General features: G+C 35.4%; 1 long non-coding RNA gene across 1 annotated transcript; it reads right to left on the minus strand.

Annotated features, from left to right (window-relative positions):
• Positions 1-7,220: 7,220 nt before the first annotated feature.
• On the minus strand, positions 7,221-8,870 carry LOC117189104. Its single transcript, XR_004473159.1, has 3 exons — positions 8,692-8,870; positions 8,335-8,618; positions 7,221-8,285 (listed from the first exon to the last, which is right to left on the minus strand). It is a non-coding gene; the product is annotated as an uncharacterized LOC117189104 (long non-coding RNA).
• Positions 8,871-9,277: the final 407 nt, after the last annotated feature.

Genomic DNA, 9,277 nt, shown 5'->3' on the forward strand with positions numbered 1-9,277 from the left:
ATTTCAAGTTTTGACGAGTTTTCAAAAATTAAAATTTCGGAATACTATACCGCCAAAATGCGCCATTTGAACGTTTGGTCAAATGGCTGCCCTTTAATAGTTTATCTATAGATTTGTACAAACGATACCTTAAAAGACGCGTATTTAACGTACCTATACCAAAAATATACAAACCCCTAAGGAATAAATTTATTTCGCATTTTTCCGAGTTTCCAAAGTCAAAATTTCGCAGAATTATACCGCCAAAATGAGGCATTTGAAGGTTTGGTCCACCGGCTGCCCTTTAATAGTTTATCTATAGATTTTTACCAACGATACCTTAAATGACGCGTAATTAACGTACCTAAACCAAACAAATACAAAGCCCCAGGAAAAAATTAATTTCGAGTTTTGCCGAGTTTTCAAAAATTAAAATTTCGGAATACTATACCGCCAAAATGCGCCATTTGAACGTTTGGTCAAACGATACCTTAAAAGACGCGTATTTAACGTACCTATACCAAAAATATACAAACCCCCAAGGAATAAATTTATTTCAAGTTTTGCCGAGTTTTCAAAAATTAAAATTTCGGAATACTATACCGCCAAAATGCGGCATTTGAAGGTTTGGTCAAAAGGCTGCCCTTTAATAGTTTACCTATAGATTTTTACCAACGATACCTTAAAAGACGCGTAATTAACGAACCTAAACCAAACAAATACGAACCCCCCAGGAAAAAATTAATTTCAAGTTTTGCCGAGTTTTCAAAAATTAAATTTTCGGAATACTATACCGCCAAAATGCGGCATTTGAAGGTTTGGTCAAAAGGCTGCCCTTTAATAGTTTACCTATAGATTTTTACCAACGATACCTTAAAAGACGCGTAATTAACGTACCTAAACCAAACAAATACGAACCCCCCAGGAAAAAATTAATTTCAAGTTTTGCCGAGTTTTCAAAAATTAAATTTTCGGAATACTATACCGCCAAAATGCGGCATTTGAAGGTTTGGTCAAAAGGCTGCCCTTTAATAGTTTATCTATAGATTTGTACAAACGATACCCTAAAAGACGCGTAATTAACGTACCTAAACCAAACAAATACAAACCCCCCAGGAAAAAATTAATTTCAAGTTTTGCCGTGTTTTCAAAAATTAAAATTTCGGAATACTATACCGCCAAAATGCGGCATTTGAAGGTTTGGTCAAAGGGCTGCCCTTTAATAGTTTAGCTATAATTTTTTACCAACGATACCTTAAAAGACGCGTATTTAACGTACCTATACCAAAAATATACAAACCCCCAAGGAATAAATTTATTTCGCATTTTTCCGAGTTTCCAAAGTCAAAATTTCGCAGAATTATACCGCCAAAATGAGGCATTTGAAGGTTTGGTCCACCGGCTGCCCTTTAATAGTTTATCTATAGATTTGTACAAAAGATACCTTAAAAGACGCGCAATTAACGTACCTAAACAAAACAAATACAAACTCCCCAGGAATAAATTTCTTTCGCATTTTTCCGAGTTTACAAAGTCAAAATTTCGCAGAATTATACCGCCAAAATGCGGCATTTGAAGGTTTGGTCAAAAGGCTGCCCTTTAATAGTTTATCTATAGATTTGTACAAACGATACCTTTAAAGACGCGTATTTAACGTACCTAAACCAAAAATATACAAACCCCCAAGGAATAAATTTATTTCGCATTTTTCCGAGTTTCCAAAGTCAAAATTTCGCATAATTATACCGCCAAAATGAGGCATTTGAAGGTTTGGTCCACCGGCTGCCCTTTAATAGTTTATCTATAGATTTGTACAAAAGATACCTTAAAAGACGCGTAATTAACGTACCTAAACAAAACAAATACAAACTCCCCAGGAATAAATTTCTTTCGCATTTTTCCAAGTTTACAAAGTCAAAATTTCGCAGAATTATACCGCCAAAATGCGGCATTTGAAGGTTTGGTCAAAAGGCTGCCCTTTAATAGTTTATCTATAGATTTGTACAAACGATACCTTTAAAGACGCGTATTTAACGTACCTATACCATAAATATACAAACCCCCAAGGAATAAATTTATTTCGCATTTTTCCGAGTTTCCAAAGTCAAAATTTCGCAGAATTATACCGCCAAAATGAGGCATTTGAAGGTTTGGTCCACCAGCTGCCCTTTAATAGTTTATCTATAGATTTGTACAAACGATACCTTAAAAGACGCGTAATTAACGTACCTAAACCAAAAAAATACAAACCCCGAAGGAAAAAATTAATTTCAAGTTTTGCCGAGCTTTCAAAAATTAAAATTTCGGAATACTATACCGCCAAAATGCGCAGAAGGTGAAGGTTTGGTCCACCGGCTGCCCTTTAATAGTTTATTTATAGATTTGTACAAACGATACCTTAAAAGACAGACGCGTAGTTAACGTACCTAAACCAAAAAAATACAAACCCCCAAGGAAAAAATTAATTTCAAGTTTTGCCGAGCTTTCAAAAATTAAAATTTCGGAATACTATACCGCCAAAATGCGCAGAAGGTGAAGGTTTGGTCCACCGGCTGCCCTTTAATAGTTTATCTATAGATTTTTACAAACGATACCTTAAAAGACGCGTAATTAACGTACCTAAACCAAAAAAATACAAACCCTCCCAGGAAAAAATTAATTTCAAGTTTTGCCGAGTTTTCAAAAATTAAAATTTCTGAATACTATACCGCCAAAATGCGGCATTTGAAGGTTTGGTCAAAAGGCTGCCCTTTAATAGTTTATCTATAGATTTTTACCAACGGTACCTTAAAAGACGCGTATTTAACGTACCTATACCAAAAATATACAAACCCGCAAGGAATAAATTTATTTCGCATTTTCCGAGTTTCCAAAGTCAAAATTTCGCAGAATTATACCGCCAAAATGAGGCATTTGAAGGTTTGGTCAACCGGCTGCCCTTTAATAGTTAATCTATAGATTTGTACAAACGATACCTTAAAAGACGCGTAATTAACGTACCTAAACCAAACAAATACAAACCCCCCAGGAATAAATTTAATAATAGTTTAATAGTTTATCTATAGATTTTTACCAACGATACCTTAAAAGACGCGTATTTAACGAACCTATACCAAACAAATACAAACCCCCCAGGAAAAAATTAATTTAAAGTTTTGCCGTGTTTTCAAAAATTAAAATTTTGGAATACTATACCGCCAAAATGCGGCATTTGAAGGTTTGGTCAAAGGGCTGCCCTTTAATAGTTTATTTATAGATTTTTACCAACGATACCTTAAAAGACGCGTATTTAACGTACCTATACCAAACAAATACAAACCCCCCAGGAAAAAATTAATTTCAAGTTTTGCCGAGTTTTCAAAAATTAAAATTTCGGAATACTATACCGCCAAAATGCGCCATTTGAAGGTTTGGTCAAAAGGCTGCCCTTTAGAAGTTTATCTATAGATTTGTACAAACGATACCTTAAAAGACGCGTTATTAACGTACCTAAACCAAACAAATACAAACCCCCCAGGACAAAATAAATTTCAAGTTTTGCCGAGTTTTCAAAAATTAAAATTTCGGAATACTATACCGCCAAAATGCGCCATTTGAACGTTTGGTCAAAAGGCTGCCCTTTAATAGTTTATCTATAGATTTGTACAAACGATACTTTAAAAGACGCGTATTTAACGTACCTATACCAAAAATATACAAACCCCCAAGGAATAAATTTATTTCGCATTTTTCCGAGTTTCCAAAGTCAAAATTTCGCAGAATTATACCGCCAAAATGAGGCATTTGAAGGTTTGGTCCACCGGCTGCCCTTTAATAGTTTATCTATAGATTTTTACCAACGATACCTTAAAAGACGCGTAATTAACGTACCTAAACCAAACAAATACAAACCCCCCAGGAAAAAATTAATTTCAAGTTTTGACGAGTTTTCAAAAATTAAAATTTCGGAATACTATACCGCCAAAATGCGCCATTTGAACGTTTGGTCAAATGGCTGCCCTTTAATAGTTTATCTATAGATTTGTACAAACGATACCTTAAAAGACGCGTATTTAACGTACCTATACCAAAAATATACAAACCCCTAAGGAATAAATTTATTTCGCATTTTTCCGAGTTTCCAAAGTCAAAATTTCGCAGAATTATACCGCCAAAATGAGGCATTTGAAGGTTTGGTCCACCGGCTGCCCTTTAATAGTTTATCTATAGATTTTTACCAACGATACCTTAAATGACGCGTAATTAACGTACCTAAACCAAACAAATACAAAGCCCCAGGAAAAAATTAATTTCGAGTTTTGCCGAGTTTTCAAAAATTAAAATTTCGGAATACTATACCGCCAAAATGCGCCATTTGAACGTTTGGTCAAACGATACCTTAAAAGACGCGTATTTAACGTACCTATACCAAAAATATACAAACCCCCAAGGAATAAATTTATTTCAAGTTTTGCCGAGTTTTCAAAAATTAAAATTTCGGAATACTATACCGCCAAAATGCGGCATTTGAAGGTTTGGTCAAAAGGCTGCCCTTTAATAGTTTACCTATAGATTTTTACCAACGATACCTTAAAAGACGCGTAATTAACGAACCTAAACCAAACAAATACGAACCCCCCAGGAAAAAATTAATTTCAAGTTTTGCCGAGTTTTCAAAAATTAAATTTTCGGAATACTATACCGCCAAAATGCGGCATTTGAAGGTTTGGTCAAAAGGCTGCCCTTTAATAGTTTACCTATAGATTTTTACCAACGATACCTTAAAAGACGCGTAATTAACGTACCTAAACCAAACAAATACGAACCCCCCAGGAAAAAATTAATTTCAAGTTTTGCCGAGTTTTCAAAAATTAAATTTTCGGAATACTATACCGCCAAAATGCGGCATTTGAAGGTTTGGTCAAAAGGCTGCCCTTTAATAGTTTATCTATAGATTTGTACAAACGATACCCTAAAAGACGCGTAATTAACGTACCTAAACCAAACAAATACAAACCCCCAGGAAAAAATTAATTTCAAGTTTTGCCGTGTTTTCAAAAATTAAAATTTCGGAATACTATACCGCCAAAATGCGGCATTTGAAGGTTTGGTCAAAGGGCTGCCCTTTAATAGTTTAGCTATAATTTTTTACCAACGATACCTTAAAAGACGCGTATTTAACGTACCTATACCAAAAATATACAAACCCCCAAGGAATAAATTTATTTCGCATTTTTCCGAGTTTCCAAAGTCAAAATTTCGCAGAATTATACCGCCAAAATGAGGCATTTGAAGGTTTGGTCCACCGGCTGCCCTTTAATAGTTTATCTATAGATTTGTACAAAAGATACCTTAAAAGACGCGCAATTAACGTACCTAAACAAAACAAATACAAACTCCCCAGGAATAAATTTCTTTCGCATTTTTCCGAGTTTACAAAGTCAAAATTTCGCAGAATTATACCGCCAAAATGCGGCATTTGAAGGTTTGGTCAAAAGGCTGCCCTTTAATAGTTTATCTATAGATTTGTACAAACGATACCTTTAAAGACGCGTATTTAACGTACCTAAACCAAAAATATACAAACCCCCAAGGAATAAATTTATTTCGCATTTTTCCGAGTTTCCAAAGTCAAAATTTCGCAGAATTATACCGCCAAAATGAGGCATTTGAAGGTTTGGTCCACCGGCTGCCCTTTAATAGTTTATCTATAGATTTGTACAAAAGATACCTTAAAAGACGCGTAATTAACGTACCTAAACAAAACAAATACAAACTCCCCAGGAATAAATTTCTTTCGCATTTTTCCAAGTTTACAAAGTCAAAATTTCGCAGAATTATACCGCCAAAATGCGGCATTTGAAGGTTTGGTCAAAAGGCTGCCCTTTAATAGTTTATCTATAGATTTGTACAAACGATACCTTTAAAGACGCGTATTTAACGTACCTATACCATAAATATACAAACCCCCAAGGAATAAATTTATTTCGCATTTTTCCGAGTTTCCAAAGTCAAAATTTCGCAGAATTATACCGCCAAAATGAGGCATTTGAAGGTTTGGTCCACCAGCTGCCCTTTAATAGTTTATCTATAGATTTGTACAAACGATACCTTAAAAGACGCGTAATTAACGTACCTAAACCAAAAAAATACAAACCCCGAAGGAAAAAATTAATTTCAAGTTTTGCCGAGCTTTCAAAAATTAAAATTTCGGAATACTATACCGCCAAAATGCGCAGAAGGTGAAGGTTTGGTCCACCGGCTGCCCTTTAATAGTTTATTTATAGATTTGTACAAACGATACCTTAAAAGACAGACGCGTAGTTAACGTACCTAAACCAAAAAAATACAAACCCCCAAGGAAAAAATTAATTTCAAGTTTTGCCGAGCTTTCAAAAATTAAAATTTCGGAATACTATACCGCCAAAATGCGCAGAAGGTGAAGGTTTGGTCCACCGGCTGCCCTTTAATAGTTTATCTATAGATTTTTACAAACGATACCTTAAAAGACGCGTAATTAACGTACCTAAACCAAAAAAATACAAACCCCCCCAGGAAAAAATTAATTTCAAGTTTTGCCGAGTTTTCAAAAATTAAAATTTCTGAATACTATACCGCCAAAATGCGGCATTTGAAGGTTTGGTCAAAAGGCTGCCCTTTAATAGTTTATCTATAGATTTTTACCAACGGTACCTTAAAAGACGCGTATTTAACGTACCTATACCAAAAATATACAAACCCGCAAGGAATAAATTTATTTCGCATTTTCCGAGTTTCCAAAGTCAAAATTTCGCAGAATTATACCGCCAAAATGAGGCATTTGAAGGTTTGGTCAACCGGCTGCCCTTTAATAGTTAATCTATAGATTTGTACAAACGATACCTTAAAAGACGCGTAATTAACGTACCTAAACAAAAAAATACAAACCAAAATGCGGCATTTGAAGGTTTGGTCAAAAGGCTGCCCTTTAATAGTTTATCTATAGATTTTTACCAACGATACATTAAAAGACGCGTAATTAACGTACCTAAACCAAACAAATACAAACCCCCAGGAAAAAATTAGTTTCGAGTTTTGCCAAGTTTTCAAAATTCAGAATTTCGCAAAATTTTTCCGAGTTTTCAATGTCAAAATTTCTCAAAATTAATTTTGTTAAAAATGAAAGACTATTTCTGAAAAAATACATTAAAAACAAAATAACAAAAATTAAAATATAACAAAAAATATCAATATTTTAAAAAATGTTTTAACCCTAAAATCTATTAGAAAAAGTTGGTTTGGTTCACATCGGGAATGTCGTATTGAGTAGTGTAATTGCAGACTTTTTTTGAATAATTAACGTACCTATAGCACCAGAAAAATAGAAAACGCTTCGGAAAAAATTCATTTATAATAAATTCTCAATTTGTAGTTGGAAAGCTTAATATTTTCCAGAAAGTAAGCGGAAGCTATAAAGTGCTTGGGTCCGATTTACAGCTGCCTTTTTCGGCTTTACAGAATGGCAAAGTTCAATATAACTAGATCTCAGATACTTTAGCTATGTGAAAAAACGTTGAACTTCCTGCAAGTAGGCGAGCTGTCTGGTCCGACGTCCACGGATCCCGATGCCTCTTGAGCTCTTGGACTGTTTGACCGGACTATACTCCGCTAAAAACTTGACTGCTGTTTTATCAACGGGATAGCCAGATGCCAGCAACCTCGGCGGAGTTGCCTCAGGGGAATATATTGGTGGACTTTCAATTTCCATAACCAAGTAGAATGCCTTTCAGTGTTTCCATCGGGCTTGACTTCTTATTTATTTGTTATTTGGGTTATTTGTTTGTTTTGGTTTTAATTCCTTGTCAGCGTACTATCGATAAGGCACTGCAAACTATCGATACATCACATTTATCAAGCGATATTTGAAATTAAAAAATAGGGGGCGACACATAATAGGCGACAGATGTCTCTAGTCGAAGAAATAGCAGTTAGTTCGTTTAAACGACAATAGATGGAGCAGACTGGCGGTTTCTGGGGTCAATATCCAGCTTTATTAGATATTGTCAGAGCTATGATTGCTTTGCCTGCTTAATACCTTGACTTACTCGAAAGAATACAGAACATGCATTGAACGGAATATATATTTAGAAAAGAGTCAGACTTAGATTTCAAGAATACAAGTAGAGGAATACGTTGCAGTTGAATATATATTGTATTCTTTTCACTTTGGACGGACCATCATTTGCATTACTTTATATCAATATCTTAACCAGCCACAGGTCTTCCAATATATTCCCTTACCAGCCATGCTGGTTACCCAACCATTCACATACATGCCGAAAAGGTTACTGAAATTATGAGATTAGCAACAGTCATTAGCGTAAAGTAAGTACAGACCCGGATATCCGTACAATCTTTGTGCAACGAGACCCCCATGCGATCCACTGCACAATTAGGCCTCGGATTGCAATCGTTGTCCCTGTCGTAGGTGGTAAATATCTGATCCCTGCTTGAATATAGCGAATCACCTGCATCTCCAGTGAAGGGTGCCTTCATTTCTTCATCCGAATCCGTTTTTGTACCAGTCCAGCCAGTCGCGGAAGAAGAGCTGCTCTTTGTCGGTGCGACGGGCGATCACAATCCAGCCAGGACCCTCAAATCCTATTGTAGAAAACTGAGTTCTAAAATGATATAAATAAAATTTAAAATTATTAAACCCCCATTCATTAAATTATTATCAATTTGTTCCTTTACATAAATCTTAAATTATAAATACAAAATGTCTAAGGGTTAAGGTGTTTTCGGTTTCCCTTTAGATTTCACAAACGATTTCCCAAGCCACAGACCGAGGGGTGCTGCTGCATGACGTAAAACCGTAAAATATCAATCTTATATTTGGAGAAAGTTATGCAATATCTGTGGCTAATCCGTGACAAATCGCGAAGGTAAGGAACAAATCCTCAGACCGAAACCTTTTTGGCTCCACTTATGTTTATTCCTCCCCATCATGAGGTTGCACTTAGTATTTTTAGCAGGTAATCTATCGATCTAATATAGTATAGCATATTAACATCATTCTAGTTTCAGCTCTCATCGGACTCGCTGCAGGTTCAGCCCACGAATGCTATAAATCATGCTCAGGGGAGGAGAAAAACCTTTGCCTGTTCCTAAAGGAGACAAAATGCTGGATGCAGCTTTCGCAATGTGAATTTGATTCTGCTAAGTGTTATTTGAAATATTCAAGAGGTAGGTTCCCGTAGGCCATATTTCTTAAGATCAAAAGTATGCTGATATTTCCGTCCCCCAAAACAGCTCCAAAAATCGAAGGCCCCGAACCTTG

The sequence above is a fragment of the Drosophila miranda genome, chromosome 4 (assembly GCF_003369915.1).
Source record: "Drosophila miranda strain MSH22 chromosome 4, D.miranda_PacBio2.1, whole genome shotgun sequence".
Classification (NCBI taxonomy): domain Eukaryota; kingdom Metazoa; phylum Arthropoda; class Insecta; order Diptera; family Drosophilidae; genus Drosophila; species Drosophila miranda.